General features: G+C 45.0%; 1 long non-coding RNA gene across 1 annotated transcript in view; it reads left to right on the top strand.

Annotated features, from left to right (window-relative positions):
• The window catches only part of LOC142818315 (uncharacterized), a 53,808-nt gene extending 40,801 nt beyond the window's left edge, over positions 1-13,007 (top strand). The window contains exons 2-3 of the long non-coding RNA XR_012895756.1: positions 10,616-10,758; positions 11,449-13,007. This is a non-coding gene — a long non-coding RNA (uncharacterized LOC142818315). The remainder of the gene's footprint in view (positions 1-10,615; positions 10,759-11,448) is intronic.
• The last annotated feature ends 6,306 nt before the right edge of the window (positions 13,008-19,313 follow it).

Genomic DNA, 19,313 nt, shown 5'->3' with positions numbered 1-19,313 from the left:
ATTATGAAAAGGCTGAATTAATCACCTAGGAACTCTGTGGCAGAAGCAGAGAGAGATCCAAATCTCCCGGGCAACTTCATTAGACTGTCCTTTCTCCTCTTGCAGTTTCCTGCCTCATTCACTGTCTTCCAATATCTGCAACAACTGAAGCAAGGGTCCCGCAAACACCAACCTCCCTCGCCACACAACCCTGGTTCTTCCCCAGATCACAGTCCAGTCTGTGCAGTTAATCAGGGAGAGGGCCCACGGAGAATTGGTATGTGATCCTGTAATCAAAAACTATCATAATGCATATCAAAAAGAGGCCAAATTAAAGTTTCATAGGCAACATTAATTCCAGCATTTTCTAATTTCTGAGTGTGAGATCTTACATTCTTAATTCTTAATATAGTTTGTGTGTGTAATTTCCTAGGCTTTAAAAAAAAGAAAACTGAAAAAAAATTCTTTCATATAGCAATGTCTAGAGTCCCACCCAGATGAGTCATCAATATCGGTGGGCAATTGATTGTTTTTGGTTCAGGTGGGCAAAATCTCAGGAAAATATAGTTTATTTTGAAGTGAAACAGATTTTTATTTTTTCTCATCAAAACAACAACAATCACTGATAGAAATAGTTTTGAATTGAAAGACTGAAAATGAAACAAAATGAAACAATCACTAAAATGAACAAAATAACTGAAAACAAGTTTGTTTTCCCAACTGGTTTTTAATGTGTAACCTAACTCTTTTGGCTTTTTGTTTGTTTAGATTTTGGATGTTTTCCACCATCTTTTAAAAATAAGCGTAGGTAATTTTAAAAAAAAACAACAACATTTGAAAATAAACAGTTGAATGATTTTGTTTGTAAATGGCCAAAACAAAGCAAAATCAACCTTTTACAAATACATAATCAATTTATGGGCCAAAATTCTTCATCAAATTCATCTCTTTTCCCAGAGAATTTAGTATTTACCAAAAAAATTCCATCAGTCTTTAGTCAGCAGGATTAATGCCTTTAGATTCACTCCTCAGACTTCTGCCACTTGAGCTATCAGTTAGCAGAATGGGTTGTAATTCTGTGTGGACCAGCTCTAGCCAGGGACTTGTCAGTCTGCCACTGGGTATAACTCATGTCTGCTGACAGCAGAGGGAAGGTGAGAATGAGGAATCTTGGATTCTATTCCAATCTTTGCCCATTAGAAAAGACTCTTAGACATATTGCCCCTTCTGATCTCTACTTCTTGCCTGTCACTGCCCTGCTTCTGCTCCACCACTGGCTCATTGTCTCAGTCCTGTCTCTTCCCCCTCAGTCTGTCTCCATTCCTCACGCTTCTCATCCTAGTCCCGTACTCCTTGTCCAGACAGTTCCAGTCTCCTAGATCTGCTTCCAATCTCAGTGTTTTCCTCATTTTCCTCACTAACTCCCAGTTCCTGTCCCACAACTCTCAGGTCTGGCCTACACTAAAGGGGAAAGTTGATTTAAGATACACAACTCCAGCTACGTTAATGACGTGAGGAGCAGGACAGGGGCACCCTTTGAGTTTGAATTAGTGGGTCTTCACTAGACCTGCTAATTCAAACCCCAGAAGATCAACTGCGGCAGCGTTAATCTTCTATGCAGCATAGACAAGCCCGCAGTCTCTTTGTCACCAAGTCTTAGTCTTAGTTCCCACAGTGGATCCTTGCCCGAGTTTCGATTAAGATGGATTCCTGAGCCCTAAACTTTATTAGAAATATGCATGTGTGTATAAAATGCAATGTATTGAATGTTCTGCACAAGGATATGTATATAAACTGGTGATTTAGGGCTGTTAACTGAGCAAGCCAGTGTCTTTTCAAAAAATGAAGCTAATCCTCCATATCCTGGGAGACTGTAGTTAAAAAGCGCCTTTCAAACTCCTTGTTGTTAATGGTACATCCTAGACAGAGCACTTAGATCTCCTGGCTCTCTCTCTGGGATAATCCATCTCCAGAGCAATATTACAGATCAATCACTCTGAATCCATAATATTTGCATGCACTTATGTGTAGTTCATACTAAGGAGGGTAAGCCAGAGCTAATCAAGCCAAAACATCATTTGTACCCTTGGCAGCTCCCTGCTAACTTTGAACAGTCCATTACATTAAAGTGCAAGGATCAAAAGATCTAGAAGTGAAATAGTGAGTACAGCTGATTTTTAAATGGAATTACTATAAAAGTCAAAGTGCCTTGTGAAAGCATATGGGTTTCTACAAAGCTAATAGACAGATCTAGCTAATACTAAATGCAGGCAATAAATTTCCCACAACTTGCAGACAGTTCTCAGATCTACCAATCTAAGCTATCAGTTGTAGAAGTTAACCCCAGCCATGCCTATATAATCTAGCTACGTGCCTGCCTATGTATGTGGCCCCAAGATATTTAAAAACTCAAATAATATTGCTTTTCCTGCCTCACCTAGGGGAAATATTTATTTATAGGGGAGCAGTTTGTTATTTTTGTCTGTTTGATTATATGTGTAGGTGAGCTGGTGTGTTCTGTGCTTGTATGATTCATCAGGATTTCTTTGTCCAGAGTTGAGAATTTCTGAATAAAAAAGAAACTGGATTTTATTTTAAGGTCCTCAAACTGGGACAGTTATGAGTGTAGGCACTTCTACCAAGATGTGTCTGTATTCTGATCTCCTTTTAGATATTTGGCAGCAGCAGCAACAATGTTCTGGCAGAATTTTTTAAACTGCACAGTTCACTAACAAATTACATGAACATGCAATTAAATATATCTCTGAGTTTGGCTTACTGTGGACTGAACAGTAATCCAATATGCTTGTGTTTGTGTATAGTGTTTTTATATTTAAAGGAACATATTTTCAAATTTCAGCTTCTTTTTGTGGGCATTCAAAACCGCATGGACATTTTGCTACATGTTTTTGCAGAATCATGCTTCTGCATGTGCAGTTACTAATTGTAATACCTGCAGGTAGGCAAATGATAGATAAATAATAGATTTTGCATTTTAAAAAATGGCCCAACAGACTTTATAGAGCCATATTCCACCTCTTACACCCAAGCACAGCTTAACAGTTTTAAAGTATGTGCATAGTGCTTTGTATGGGTACACATAGAGGTATGTACGGGCGTGTATAGACATGGAGACCAGAAACACTTGGGCTACGTCTACACTGGCCCCTTTTCCGGAAGGGGCATGTTAATTTCAGCTATCGTAGTAGGGAAATCCGCGGGGGATTTAAATATCCCCCGCGGCATTTAAATAAAAATGTCCGCCGCTTTTTTCCGGCGTTTAGAAAAGCCGGAAAAGAGTGTCTACACTGGCCCCGATCCTCCGGAAAAAGCGCCCTTTTCCGGAGGCTCTTATTCCTACTTCGAAGTATAATGCTTTGTATGGGTACACATAGAGGTATGTACGGGCGTGTATAGACATGGAGACCAGAAACACTTGGGCTACGTCTACACTGGCCCAAGCATCCATACTTCGAAGTAGGAATAAGAGCCTCCGGAAAAGGGCGCTTTTTCCGGAGGATCGGGGCCAGTGTAGATGCTCTTTTCCGGCTTTTCTAAACGCCGGAAAAAAGCGGCGGACATTTTTATTTAAATGCCGCGGGGGATATTTAAATCCCCCGCGGATTTCCCTACTACGATAGCTGAAATTAACATGCCCCTTCCGGAAAAGGGGCCAGTGTAGATGAGCCCTTGGGGAAGAAAGTTGTATTTACTACTATGAATAACGGTTCTTTGAACATTACTTAGTTTTCAGCATAGGATACAATAGTAGCAATGACTATCAATCTCTATCAAACATCACTTTTTAATTGCAGATTAGGAAAGAGCGTGTGCACACATGAGAGAGAGAGAGAGAACAACTGTACTGATTCTGCCAGGACAAAGCACAGTCGTTAGCTAATTTTGTCTGGGTAAAAATCCAAAATTAAAATCATCAAATTGAGCAGCAGATGTTGAAAGGGAATTGGGCGCTGCCAGAAAGTTGGTTTGCCAATCTAAGCTGGTGGATGCAGCATGGAGAAAACTGGAGAGAAAGGAAGTTATAAAATAAAATCCAGCAGGTGACAGGGACACAGAAAGTTAAATCAGCACATCTAGCCAGTTTATATTTTGGCAATCACCTTCACGTTTTTTACACTTCCATAATACAGCCCTTCTCCATCCTCTGAAGGCTTGCTTCATTTTACTCACAGGTGACTCCTTTACAGTCTGCTCCTAACTTACTAGATGTCCTAGTCTCTGGTGGTTTAATGACCTTGTGCTCTCATCTGCTCACAGCTGTAGGCACATTACACACACACACACACACACACACACACACACATTTCCAGTGCCTTGTGTTCCCTCGCAGGGAGGGGGAGACACACTGCATGTGGGTGGGCTGATCTGGAAGGTGAGGGCTGAGTGGGACCTGGACTTGACATGGAAGGAGCTGTGGTCAATGGTTGCAAGAAGGCTGGTTTCATAGGTGTGCACCTTGGGAAAAATTTCTGGGGGCACCCCTGACTAGCTCCATCAGCACACAGTCAAAGAGGGTTGTATTGGTTATTTGTGGAGCTACTGAATCCACCAAGGTTTGCCAGAGTAATAGATTTGCTAGGGATTGAACTGAGCATCTTTGAATCTAAAAGCATTATTGCTACTACCTGAGCTAAATGGTCAGATTCATCAAGCTGAAGATAGTATAGATTTCAATAGTCACTATATATATTAGTCTAGCCACTAGAGGGGGACAAAGAGCCACACTCGGTTAGCATGGACTGTGCCAACGTCAGCCATGTAGGGTACCACATATCAGAATAGCATCCAAGATGCGTAAGACCCTGCTGACAGTGTGTTATTTTTCTAGTCCCCCATGTCTCTCAGAGGGTGTAGCCATGTAAGTGGCTGTGACCACTCCAGAATGGGCAGAGATTGGACAATCTTCTGTGATATGTGCAACCATTTGCACCACGCCAGAGTCGCAGTTTAGCAGTTCCCTCACTTTGCATCTCTGTATACTCGTTTTCCATGAGTATGTCTAGACTACATTGTTTTTTCAAAAAAACTGCCCTTTTTTCACTGCAACTGTGTTCTTTCAAAATTAAATTGAAAGAAGGCAGGGTTTTTTTTTCAACATTAGTAAACCTCAAATTATGAGGAAGAACTCCTTTTTTGAAAGAGCTCTTTTGAAAAAATGTGTGTGTGGACGCAGAACAGGGACATTTTTCGAAAGAAGAGGCAGTCACAAAAAGCACAGGTGCCCTGGTGGCCATTCTGTGAATAGCAATCAGGACTTTCTTTCGAGAGAGTGTCCATGCAACCTGGACACTTTCTTTCAAAACAGCAGATCACTTTTTCAATCCAGTTTTGAGGTGTGGATGCTCTTTCGAAAGAAACTTGCAGTCTAGACGTACCCCATGTCAGGCGTGGATAGAGTTTGGAGCTCAATATATGTGCCGTGGGGAGGGGAAGCCTGGCACTTGTACAGTTGGGTCATTGATTCGATTTTTGTTTGATGATGCAGCAGCCATCCATACTTCAAATGGTCTTCGGTGAATGTCCTTATCTTCCACCCGGAGAGCTGTGACACCAGCCCAGATGGCTTTTCTTGGTTTTAATAGGTGGTGAAGGGGTGTTCTAGGTCATGGTGGAGCAGTAGTGTGGTATACGCCATGACCCTTATGCGCTCTTTAATAGTCACAGTGACTCGTGGGGTATTTGTTGCGCATTGCTGGCCAATACCAATAGCCCTGGAAGTGGCATTGATGTGAAGATGCAGCTAATTATGTGAAGAATGGTGTTAATTTCAGCATTTGATTAAAAAAAAAAGTGTGGACTTTTGCTCCAAAGCTGCACACATTCTTCCACTGTGGAATGGACCAGGGCTAGTGTCAGTATTGGGAGCATGCAGTCATTGCTTCCCCAAGATGTTCCTGCATGTTTTTGTATGATGTTGACCATGGTCTTCATATTCCTTTTGGGTGGTTCAGGGTGGCCATGGAAAATGAGCACGAGGTCCAGGGTTATCCCCAGCTATCACAGAACTTCATTAAGTCTGGAAAAAGTCTTATTTTCTGTCATCTCCCTCACCCAGTGTTTTCTTTGTGGCATCCTCTGCTGTTGTAAGTGGCAGACAGCCCTGGGTTTAAAAATTTCCTTAGACTGATTCATTTCTCTTGAAAATAGATCCTCCTCCCCCTTCTGTTTGGCAAGCAGAGAATTTTGGCTGCAGTGTAGATTTCTCTTTCTGTCTCTCACATGCATAGTTTGCTTCCTTTGCAGTGTCTCCAACCTTTTCAACTCTCTTTTTTTTATTGCTTGTTGCTTTCCCTTAAATAGATGGAAAGCAATGGCCAGGATCCATAGGCTGCTATGGATCAGTAGCAGTGAACTATTAACTCATTCATAAATATAATGTGGCTCACAGATTAGGTTCCTTGCATGTACTTGGAAAAACCACACACATGAGCAAGATAAATGGGTGTTTTTTCTTTATTTGTGGGTGAGTCTGACAATTTAAGCTGTGCTTCTGCTGTCCATGCTATTGTGCTATGCTACTACTTATCCACATGCTAGCTTGGTTACAGCCGGTGAAAGTATGTGTGTATCAGTGGGGAATCACACCCTTAGCTGGTCGTGTAGATAAGGTGGCCAGCTTTCTAATTGCACGAAACTGTATGCCCTTTCCCCAGACTCTTTCCCAAGGCTCTGCCCCCTGCCATTCCATGTCTCCTAGGCTCCACCCATTCACTTTCTCTATCCTCCTTTTCTCTCTCTCTCTTTCTCTCTCTGTCATTCACTTACTTGTTTTCATTAGTTTAGGACAAGAGGTTGGGGTTCAGGAGGGGTGAGGGCATCAGCTGGAGATGCAGGCTCTGGTTGGAGCTGGGAATGAAGGGTTCATGGTGCAAGAGCAGACTGGGGGCTGAGGCAGGGGGTTGGGATGTGGGAGGAGGTATAGGCTCTGGCGTGGCACTAGGGATGAGATGTTTGGGATGCAGGAGTAGGCTCCAGGCTGGGGCTGAGAGATTCAGAGTATGGAGTGGGCTCCAGGTTGAAGCAAGGGGTTGGGTTGTGGGAATGGTGCAGAGTGCAGTCTCTGGGTGGGAGTTTGGGTTCAGGTTGGGGCTTGGGGTATGCGGTTGGGACACAGGAGAGGGTGTAGGAGGGAGTGTGGGCTCAGGGCTGGGGCAGGGGGTTGAGGTATGGAAGGGGTTTTGGGATGCCATGTCCCAGCTGCTAGGCATAACACCAGCCAGGCAGTTCTGTGCAGTGTGTGCTGCCTCCACCTGCAGGTACTTATCACAGTAGGCCCTGATTTTCATTAGGGCCTTTGAACTTGGTCTTATGCCAACTGAAATCAAGAGTAAAGCTCCCTTGGACGTCAGTGATGCAAGATCTGTCCCTATTCATGCTACTGTAATGCAAATCATAAAATAAAGGGTGTGGGTTGACAGCTAAAGAGATTGGGGTTATATACTTAAGCACAGTTAGCAACCGCAGTGCTGCTTCCCCACCCTGCTAATGGACTTCAACACTTCCCTTGTACATGACCCATCTCTCTGGGAGTGCATCTATACTGCACCCTTAGCTCGAAATAAGCTATGCAATTTGAGCTATGCAAATTGTGTAGTGTATTTTGAGTTAATGTCAAAATAGCTTATTCTGAAATATGGTGCTGTCTATACAACGCCAAATTTTGAAATAAACTGCAATTCTGAAAAGTCCCTTGGAACGAGGTTTAAAGGGACATCGGAAGTATCCCGAAATAGTGCCACTGTTTAGATGTACCCTGGATGAGATGATAACTTCATGCCTCCACTTCTTGCCATATCAGTAGATATTTCCCGTTAATGTGATGGTAGTTTTGGCAATGTGGACATGTGTCCTTTGGGAACTGTGTGTCAGAACCAGTAAACTTTTGTCCATTTGTTAAAATGGACACATAGTGAAATGGACACTCTGAATGCTATGACCATTTTGAAACTGTATTAAAAATTGAGAAGAGAAGTTTGTCAAAACTCCTACAGAAAAAAACTTATTTTGATAAATCAGTATGTTTGACCAAAACACCCCCTTTATTGTCAAATTTCCTGATGAGCTTTGCTTTTTATCCTGGGGTGCATCTACACAGCACCCTAAACTCAAAATAAGATATGCAATTTTCACTATGCAAGTTGTGTATCTTATTTTGAAACTATTTCTAAATAGCTTATTTTGAAATTTGGCACATCTACACAGCACCAAATTTCAAAATAACATGCTATTTCAAGCCATCTCTTATCCCTCATGCAACGAGGTTTACCAGGACATGATGTGGGGTAGCTATTTTGAGATACCTCCAATATCCCAAAATAGCTGGGCAGTGTAGACGTACCACTAGTTATATTCCTCTGACCTCAATTCCTTGGAACATGAATGAAAATAAGGGTGTAGCTGAGATATTTGTGATACATTTCCATGGATATTTGATCCCAAATTGCTGATATATATATGTCCTGCCAATTTAGCATCACATTATCAGTATTACCTAATAATCTTATATTTTGATACCTGAAATAATTCCTTGTATTCTGAATATTTAGCTAAATTTATCCTCCTATTTCATCCTTACTAAAGGCATCCTTACTAAATTAATCCTAGTCAATATTCCAACACAAAAAGGAAAGTGAAATCACAAAAGAGAAAGCAAAGGACTATATTCAGAATAGGCTTTTTGTTTTGCACAGCTCTCTAATCATAAACCCAGAACTCACAGAGATTCAGTGAAAGGTTCATATGCATACTTTGCTAAAATTGCGGGGAGTTATGTCTGGCATGTGAAAGATTTGGTAACTGTTTATCCAAAATAAGCAGATTTTGTTGTGAAACTGATGAAACTAACAGTCCCCTCACCAAATCATCAGGATTTGTAATGAAGCCAGAGATATTTAACACTGTCCGAATTCCACATTGAGTGTCTAGGTTTGTAGGAGAGAAAAAATACCAGTGAACTTTGGAAAGTTCTGGACTCAGAGCTGGATCTTGCAGTTTGGGTCTATTGTATTTGAACTTCAAACACTGAGCAAGACAGGAAGATCTGAAAACAAACAAATTGACTCTAGTCATCACAGAGTCAAACAAAACAAAAGGAATGATTCATAACAAGCTGTAACCTTGCACTCAGATTTGGAAATAAGAACGAAGGTCATAAAGAATGGTATATTGCCAAATACATCTTTAGTTGTTTTTAAGGGACATTTCATGAAAGGCTTACCAACTGGTTACGATCTGCAAGAGCTCATGGTGAAGTTTTTAAAAAGTGACCGTGATTTGCGGGGGCCCTCCATTTTGGGGGATCCTAACTTGGGACATCGGAAAGTGCTGAATACCACCTTTTGAAAATCAAACCACTGAACAATTGGTCCTTAATAGCTCTGGCTCAAAAAGCATAAATTTTGCTTAACATTACGCATATGCTTAAGTGTTTTCCTAAACTGGGGCCTCTATCAGATTTTATTAACACCTTAAATAAGAATGGAAGATAATAAAGAAACTATTTTTTACAACTGTATCCATTAAATATTCACATTGAATGCTTTAAGGTGATAGGTGAATAATTAGTAATAAATATTTTTAATGGAGAACCCTCTTCCCAGTTTACTTTCTGCCCTCGTTCATACTGTATTAGTTAATCATAGACTCATAGTTGAGTCACCTGCACTCCTGGCAGGACCAGGCACCAGCTAGACTGTCCCTGGGTATGTCTACACTACAGTGCTGTTTTTTGTAAACAGCTGTTTTTCCGAAAAAATTTCAATTATATCCATACTGCAATCGCGTTCTTTCAAAGGAAAATGGAAAGAATAGAGGAGTTTTACCTGCATTGGTAATCCTCTTTCTACAAGGAAAAAGGCATGTGTGGACGGGGAAGAGGGTTTTCTTTCAAAAGAGGCCTCTAGGAAATAACACAGCTGTCCTAGTGGCCACTCCATCCATACTAATCACAACTCTAGAGTTCCTGTCTCCTGGCCCCTCTTAAAGCTGCAGGCATCCTGGACAATCATAGAATCATAGAATAATAGGACTGGAAGGGACCTCAAGAGGTCATCGAGTCCAGCCCCCCGCCCTCAAGGCAGGACCAAACTCCGTCTGCACCTTGAGGGTGGGGGGCTGGAAGCTGGCCTGAGAGCAGCACCCTGACCACGTGGCTCTCCCTGCCACAGGCATTGCCACCCATGGTGGAGCCTCAAGTCCCCCAAGACCCTCCCTGGTCCTCACAAGGAGCAGGCCCAGAGGTCTCAGGACCCAGCTAGGGGGACCAAGAGGCAGGTACCCTCCTGGTCCAGAGCAGAGATCCTGTCCCTCCTCAAGCTGTGGGGTGAGGAGGAGACACATTGCAGGATCTCCACTCCAAGCGGCGTAATGCCAATATCTCTGAGCACATGGCTGAGTCCCTGGTCGACACCCACCCCGGACCTTGGAACAGGTCTGGAGTAAGGTAAAGAAGCTCCGCCAGGGATATGTGAGGGCCAGAGAGGGCAGCTCCTGCTCCAGGGCAGGACCCCACACCTGCCCCTATTACCAGAAGCTGCACCAACTCCTTGGGGGTCAGGAAGCCATTTCCCCATGCGTCATCATGGACTCTGGCCTCAACAAGCCTGTTGTCACCCAGCCAGAGGTCACAGTGGAGGAGGAAGACCAGGAACAGCAGCAGCAGAAGGAGGCGGCGACGGATGATGCGGTTCTCATTAGAGCTAGTTCCTGTGAGCATGGACGTCTGCCAGACCTCGTCTGATGCTGGGGAGGGATTTTCAGGTGAGTGCTCTCAGTTTCTCTCACACAGGGCGGGGGAGGCAGGCGCAGGGGGGATGGGTGCAAGTACCACTAGGCCTGCTCAAGCTGGACATCATGCTGCAGTCTGTGCAGTGTTACTGTGTGCCACACAGACTCAGCAGGCAGCCCCTGAGCACACCTGCGATCCTGCTCCCAGGCTGAGGAGGCCACACACATGTCAGGCTCCGAGGAGTTGTAGGGGGTGGACTGTCTCCCATCATCTGCTATGGCTGGAAGCAGGCTAGCCACAAGGGCACAGGCATGACCCCAGATACCGAGGAGTGTCGCGTACAGCACACGGGCATGACCGCATGTGCGAGGCAGCACCTACTCCCACAGGCAGCGCTGCCCAGTGCAGGTGTGTGTGTGTCCTCCCTGGGGCCTGGCTCCTCTGCCCCCCAGGGAGGGATCCCACTGTGGCCAGACACTTCCCTTGCCTGCTTGCCCGTGGGCCAGAGGAAGGGGTGGGATGTGGGCAGCATGGTTCCCTGGGCACCTTGGGGCCCCTGTGAGGTAGGGCCTGATGTGCAGCTCCCACATGGCCTTGCTCCCAGGACATCCCCCTCCTCTGGCCTGAGGACTGTTGGTCGCTGCTTACAGAGGAGGGCATGGCCACAGGGACAGTGTCTGCATGGCTGACTGACCGCTTCTCCCTCTTTGTGTTCTCCACAGCTGGACCAGTCGGGGCTGAGGGGCGAGCCACGCCGCCCATGCCAGCTTCCAGAGCCTGGGGAACCCAACAGCGTGCCAGGGTCCAGGAAGACCTCGTGTGGCATGTCAGTGTCCTGCACGACATGCAGCAGACTCTGGCACAGAAGATCAGGGAGGATGCGGGCGTGGGACCAGCTCATGCAGCAGTGTGATCGCATGTGTGCCATGGTGCATGCTATGATGGCACACCCAGCTGCTGTCGCTGCGCCTGCCTATCACCGTCCTGTCCCTCCTGCTATGCCCATTCTCCCTCCTCCCCTCCCAAGCAATGCTCATGCCTCCTCCCCAAGTGATGCCTATGCCCCCTCCCTCTGCACCCCTGCCATCCCTGACCCCACTCCAGCCCCCCCTTCTTCCCACCCAACCCCAAGTCTGACGAGGTCCCCACACCCAAGGCACATCCAGCTGGCCCTGATGTCGCTCTGAGCCCCCCTCCCCTTTTTTCTTTTACAAGACAAATACAAAGTTTGTTTTGTTTAAAACCAAATAGGTGTCTTTAGTGAGAGGTCAGGGAAGGGGTGAAGTGAGGGGTTGTGGTGGGAAAGGGATATTGGAGCAAGCCAGAGGCCCTTGTGGGGGAGGCCCTGGGGAGAGTTACTAGGGTCCTTCAGAGAAACTCTCCCTCAGGGCCTCCCGGATGCGCACCCTGATCTGATGGGCCTGGCAGATGGCACCTGTCTGTGGCTGGCATCTGCCCCCACTCCACCCTGGGAGGAAGGCCTCCCCCTTCCTCTCCATAATGTTGTGAAGGACACACATGCCAACACCACCTCGGGGATGTTGTGCTCCCCCATTTCCAAGCAGTTCAGGAGGCACCTGTACTGTTCCTTGAGGCGGCCAAAGGCCCACTCCACCTGGATCCTGGCCCAGTTCAGTTTGGCATTAATTTGGTCCCTGCTGGGGTCCAAGTGGCCGGAATATGGATTCATTAGCCACAGCATCAGGGGGTAGGCCATGTCCCCCACGATGCACAATGGCATCTGCATGCCCCCAACCGCAAATTCATGGTGGGAGAAGAACATGCCCACCTCCAGCTTGCCATAAAGGCTCAAGTTGTGAAAAATCCAGGCATCATGTGCCCAGTCTGACCACCTGACAAAAATGTCCATGAACTGTCTACGGTGGTCAACCGGGGCCTGCAGCACCATGGAAAAGTAGCCCTTGCAGCTGATGTACTGGGCCACTCTATGTTGAGGTGTGTGGATTGGGATGTGGGTCCCATCAATCGCTCCCCCGCAGTTTGGGAGCCCCAGAGCAGCAAATCTAGCCACGATAAGGTCCAGGTCTCCCAGGGGGATGACCCTCCACAGCAGGATGGCGTTAATGGCCCTCACAACCTGCAGATGGAAACAAAACAGAGAATGAGAGAGGGAGAGCCTGAGCCCTTGGGAGGTGCCTGCCCCCTCCCATTCCTTTCCCCCCCAAACATCCCCAGAGCCACCTCCTATGAGGCTGCCCCCCCCCCCCACCAGCTGCAGAGCTGTGTGAGGACAAGGTGGCACAACCCCCCAGGGCAGGTCTTCCCCCAAACCACGTCCCTCCACCCCCCCTTTCCTGAGGGTCTCCCTTTTCCAGGACTCTCTCCCCCACACTTCTCCCCCCCTCCCCACCCCAGGCAGGGACTGCAGCCCAAGAGAGCCTTGCCTCCATGAAGAGGGCCTCAACGGTCGACTTCCCATGCTGATCTGGTTGCCCACCGACTGGTAGCTGTCTGGGGTGGCGAGCTTCCAGATGGCAATGGTGACCTGCTTTCCACGGGAATGGCGAGCCGCAAGTGGGTGTCGCATCATCAGAGGGCAGGGATGAGCCAGGCACACAGCTCCAAAAAGGTGGCCTTCCGCATGCGGAAGGTTTGGAGCCCCTGCTGATCATCCCACTGCTCCATGACCAGTTGGTCCCACCAGTCAGAACTGGTGTCCAGCCTCCAGACACGCTTCTCCACTGTGAGTTGCGATTGCTCCCGCACCCAGGGAGAGGGTCCCCAGAATGAGCTCGGGGTCAAGCTCAGTCAGGACCAGGAAGGCAGCCAGCACAAAGTGCTGCAGAAACTGCAGCATGGCTATGTGGTGCCATCGCATGCCCAGGGCAGCTCCGGCTCCACAGCTCAAAAGAAAAAGCTGTGGTGTCCAAAAAAGCTAGACACCCACAGCAGGCACTGCGAGAGCTTTGCTGTCTCTCGAAGAGGTAGGCAAGCATGCAGCAGAAGCAGAGAAACAGCTGTCCCTGCTAGGCTCCGGCACTAGCCCTCAGAAGCAACTGGTGATCTAAAGCCCTGCCTGAAGTGGTTGGACACTATCTTTTGAAAAAGTAGATCGCTTTTTCGATCCGCTTAGCTAGTGTGGACGTGCTCTTTTAGAAGTTTTTCTGGAAGATTGTGTCCAGAAAAGCTTCTTCTGAAAGAAGCCTGCAGTCTAGACGTAGCCCCTGACAGGTGTTTATCTTCAAAACCTTCAATGATAGAGATTCGACAGCTTCAATAGGCAATTTATTCCAGTGCTTAACCACTCTAACAATTAGGAAGATTTTCCTAATGTCTGACCTAAACTGCCCTTGCTGCAATTTAAGCCCTCTGCTTCTTTTCTACCCTCAGAGGTTAAAGAAAATATTTTTCTCCCTCTACCTTGTAATAACCTTTTATGTACTTGAAAACTGTTTTCATATCTCAGCCCTTCTCTTCTCTAGACTAAACAAAAGTGGGTTTATCAATCTTCCCACATAGGTTGTGTTTGCTAGACCTTTAATTATTGTTATCGCTCTTCTCTGGACTTCAGTTTATCCAAACCTTTCCTCAAACGTGGCACCCAGAACTGAAGACAATACTCCTGTTGAGCGCAGAGCAGAGTGGAAGAATGACTTCTTGTGTCTTGCTCACAACACTCCTACTAGTACCCCAGAATTATGTTTGCTTTTTTTTATTATATTTTTTAAAAATTTGAAATAATGTTACTTTGGCTGTATCTAGACTACAAAGTTCTATTAGGAACTATTTTTGGAAAAGCAGACACGTTCCTTGGATGCGGCAGAGCTTTTCCAGACTATCTCTGGTATCCCGGAAAAGCTCTGCAGTCTAGACCAGCCGTGGCCAACTCTTTCCCCTCCAGGGTGTGGCTCACGAAGCTTCTCCCTCTCCTGTAGCTCTCAAAGCCACTCCCATGCCCCTGAAAACAGCCCTCTCCTCCCAGTTCCATGTGCTCACCAGGACTGGGGGGCCATCTGGCGTGGCCATTAAAAGATGTAGTATTAAAGATGGTGGGCGCCTTATGTGGCCAGAAAGGCTCTAAATGCATTTTCTTAAAGGGGCAGTCCCTTTTTATTTTATTTTATTTTTTTTTTTGCTCAACAGCTTTGCCCCAGCTCTTCGCCCTGGATCCACTGATATCTTGGCTCTTTGCCCGGAACTGGTTGCCCTCCCCTGGTCTAAACCCTTTGTTGACTCCTATTTAGTTTGTGATCCACTAACACAATCCCCTTCCACAGTACTCCTTCCTAGTCAGTCATTTCCTACTTTGTATGTGTGTAACTGGTTTTTCTTTCTTGAATGAAGTACTTTGCATTCATCCTCCTTGGGTTTCATCCTAATTACTTCAGACCATTTCTCCAGTTTGTCCAGATTACTTTGAATTTTAATCCTATCCTCCAAAGTACTTGCATCCATACTAGTGATAGCCCTTTGTGCTTTAATCAGAGTATATGAACTACCAAACTGTATGGTATTGCAAAAATGTCTCTCAAAAGTATGTCAAGAACGTGGTATGATACTAACAGTTAGCACCAAATCGTCTGGTATTTAAAAGAAATTAAGTGTGTGTGGGTGTGTATACACTGCACCTAGAGCTCAAAATAAGGTGCTCAATCTGAGCTATGCTAATTGCATTGATTATTTCAATGTTATTTTATAATAGTTTATTTTGAATTTTGGTGCTGTCTTCGAAATAAATTGCTATACCGAAACGTCCCTCACTGCTTGTAGAAGGAAGTTTACAGGGACATCAGAATAGCGAGTTCATTATATTTCAAAATAACGGGCACGTTCAAAAGACATGGAATTTCTATTTTGGCATACCTCTGGTATCCCGAAATAGTGCTGCAGTGTAGACATAGCCTCTGCGTGTGGGTGTGAGAGAGAGATTTATCTTTCTCTCTTTCCGCATCTGTCCTCCCCACATCAGCTAGTCATACTTAAGTTCAGCAATAGTCACTGTTACAAGACTAAAGAGCATGGATATCAGAAATGATACAAGCATGACACTAGTAAGTAGAGATAAGTGAATAACTTACTTGATTAATATGACCATTCTTCATTGTAAATTTTCTGCAATTTCCTCCAATGTATTTAGTATTCTGCATTCTTCAGCACATAATTTATGAACAGTTCTTAGCAGCAGTGAGTGTTTGATATTCCTAATGCATTCAGTCATCAGAATAGTCATGATACTGCTTGTTTTCTTGGACCGGCTCAGTATACTTTTAAAATTCACTTTCTGGAGCAAATATTCATGCTCATTGATTTCTGGGTGAAATTCACCCCTAAGCAGATGGCCAGCATAAGGCCCCAGGTAAGACATATTATGAAGACTTAAATGGTGCACAAAACATTGTGCTGGGTCTCTATACTGAATATTCTTTGATAGTCTCTGAATTGCACAAAGCATGAGCCCAGAATACAGCTCTGCTCTTCCCAGCCTCTAATACCTGCCACAGAGGAAGCCTGCATAGAACAGGGCTCTATGCTAGTCATAGAGCTGTGCTGTCTGCAGAACCCCAACATTATACACCAGTCCTCATTCTTACAGATGTACCGCCTCATTTCTGTTTCCAAAAGGTGCTCTGCCGCTGCAGCGAGGAGCATGTTTTTCCCCAAATGTACCAGCAAGATCATTTCTGAGAATATTAATGAAAAACCAATGCAAAAGGGCCATGAGTACAGGAGAAGCAAGTTCCATTTTTTATTTAAGTGACTATTATAAATGTATTCCACAGCATTCACCCAAAATGAATGCATGATTTGGTATGAAAATGTTCAGGAGGGAAGTATCTAATTCACTATTCATGATTCAAGAAAAAAATACCGCTGACATTCATGGAAAATTCAGTCTAATTACTTCAGAGGCTGATGATTCTTCTGTGCTTTAACAAAGGTTACAGGTTCTTGAATCTACAGGTAGTGAAATGAAGGAAGGAAATTAAAATGGCCACTTAGCTTTAATTTTTAATGATTCATACATTTCTAGGTAATAAACATACAGTTTTTTAATCAGGAACAGATTATTCCTTGGCTTATGTCATATAAAATGGCTCTTTTCATATCATTCTTTCATACTATTTTAAGGATTGCTTGAAATGCATCTCTCCTTCAAATAATACACTAATATCAGGACTGTTCCGCATAACCTCGCAATGCTCTACTCACTGGAAAGCCCCTGGCCAGTAACTTCTGTCGATGGATAAGTAAAATACAACTCTCCTTTCCTAGGATCATAGCATGGCAGGGTGAACAAGAAGTGTATGGGCTTCAGCTCCTAAATTTCACAAGTATGGCTTTCACCTACACATATGCATTAGCCGAATCCTCTTTCCGCAGGTACCTATTGCTTTGTGTAAAGATTTTATTAGTAGATAGATAAAAAGATCCAAAGAGACACAGCAAAGCTACAACTATGTTATAATACAGGTTACTACAGCTTGTTTCAATACAATCATAGAGAGTAAATCTATACTGTGGGCTAAAGATGAATTAAAACACGCAACTTCAGCTACGTTAATTGCATAGCTGAAGTCGAAGTACCTTAACTTGGCTTTTGGCATGTCTGTACTGCAGGAAGTCGAAGGAAGAACACTCTGCCTTCAATTTTCCTTACTCCTCGGCCGTGTCTACACTGGCAAGTTTTTCCGGAAAATCAGCCACTTTTCCGGAAAAACTTGCCAGTGGTCTATACTGGCCACTTGAATTTCCGGAAAAGCACTGACGATCTAATGTAAAATCATAAGTGCTTTTCTGGAAAAACTATGCGGCTCCCGTTCGGGCAAAAGTCTTTTTCCGAAAGACTTTTGCCCGAAAGGGCCAGCGTAGACAGCATAGTTCTGTTTTCCGCAAAAAAGCCCCAATCGCGAAAATGGCGATCGGGGCTTTTTTGCGCAAAATCGCGTCTAGATTGGCCACGGACGCTTTTCTGCAAAAAGTGCTTTTCTGGAAAAGCGTCCTGACAATCTAGACGTGCTTTTCCGAAAATGCTTTTAACGGAAAACTTTTCTGTTAAAAACATTTCCGGAAAATCATGCCTTTGTAGACGTAGCCCTCATGAAATGAGGGTTATAGAAGTTGGAGTAAGAAGCCAGTTATTTTGAAATTATTTCCAAATAATGGGCTTGCTGTGTAGACACACACTGTTATTTCAAAATAACATGAGTTATTTCGAAATAACGCTGCTGTGTAGACAGGGCCATAAATAAAAATATTGCAGGGATAACCATTTTTCCTCTACTGAAATACTAGGCGTTCATTAAATAACAAGCCCCATTACCAATTCTGTAGGCTGCATTGTTCTGTTCTGTCCTTTCAGAAAGCATAACCATAAATACCCATATGATGGGCAGAGAAAGGATCCTTCTGCTTGTTGATGGAGATGGTGTTTGTATTCAATTTAAAAACTAATAAAAATAATTGAACAATGAGGATGCATAAATTTCTGGTGCCTGCCTGAGGTTGACATTACCTACACAACACACATGAAAGATTTGCAAAGGGGCAATAGTCAACATTCTCAAAATAAAGGGGAAAAAGGCTTATTAAATCACAGCAGCTCTACTACTCCAAAGATAAAGAGCTCTGGCTTGAATAATATTTACCTAGGCACTTCTCTGTGCAGACCAAGAGGCTGAAATTAATTCATTGACTTTTGGTTAATGTGCAGCAGAGTTTGGTTAATGTGCGGCAGACAAACTAGATTGACCTAGAGAGAGCAGAGCATCCCACTTCTGCCCTGAGCATGTAACCCATCAGCACTGCTTGATTTAATAACTAAACCTGCCTCCTTTCCAAACCATTGCCTCACCCCTTAGCTCAGATTCATCATCATAGAAAAATATTGTGAGAAATAGCCCCTGCCTGAAAGACCTAAACTCCACAATACATAGCATATGAATCAAGGCTGTGTTATTTCAGAGCGGGACCTGAGCACACAGAGAGGGGATGCCTTGCTGAAGGTCCTCAACGAGGTGTGTGGCAGAGCTGGGATTAAAACCCATTTTTTCTTAGTTCTGGCCCATTGCCTTAGCCACAAAAGCCTTCTTTCTCTCTCACTATACTCATCAGGAACAAATGTGAGTTCTGGAGAGTTGCCAGGGGCCAGCTTGCACTCCCACCTGCTGAACTCATGTGTGCTGCTGCCAGAAGTGATGTTGAGACAGAAGAACCCTCGAACGCTGCCACACACAGGTGGATTGTGTGTTTTCAGAAGTGCCCTTAGTTGGGGTACCAAGCGAAGTCCCCCAGCCTCTCAGCCTGTTCCTCTTATTTGGCTAAGATGATCCCATGGGCGTTTGCACAGATCCCTCCTCCCACCCTCTCAGTGAGGAAAGGTTTTTCTCCTTTGAGGATTTGATATTTCACAGAGCTGGAGCCCATTTTGTGAGATTGTCAGACATTTGACAAGGCTCCCTGCCAAATCCTGCTCCACAGCTCCCTGCCCCAGGTCACCACCCAAACCCTCTGTATCTCTCCCTACCCCAGGTCAAAACTCTCTTCCAGACTCTTCCCCAGGCCAGGATCCACTCCTGCACTCCTAACCCCTCCCAGACTCTGCACCCCAATCCCTTGCCTCATGTCA

This window comes from Pelodiscus sinensis, chromosome 14, assembly GCF_049634645.1.
Source record: "Pelodiscus sinensis isolate JC-2024 chromosome 14, ASM4963464v1, whole genome shotgun sequence".
Taxonomy (NCBI): domain Eukaryota; kingdom Metazoa; phylum Chordata; order Testudines; family Trionychidae; genus Pelodiscus; species Pelodiscus sinensis.
The sequence above is the reverse complement of the archived record's forward strand: the minus strand, read 5'-3'. Positions and strand labels throughout refer to the sequence as shown.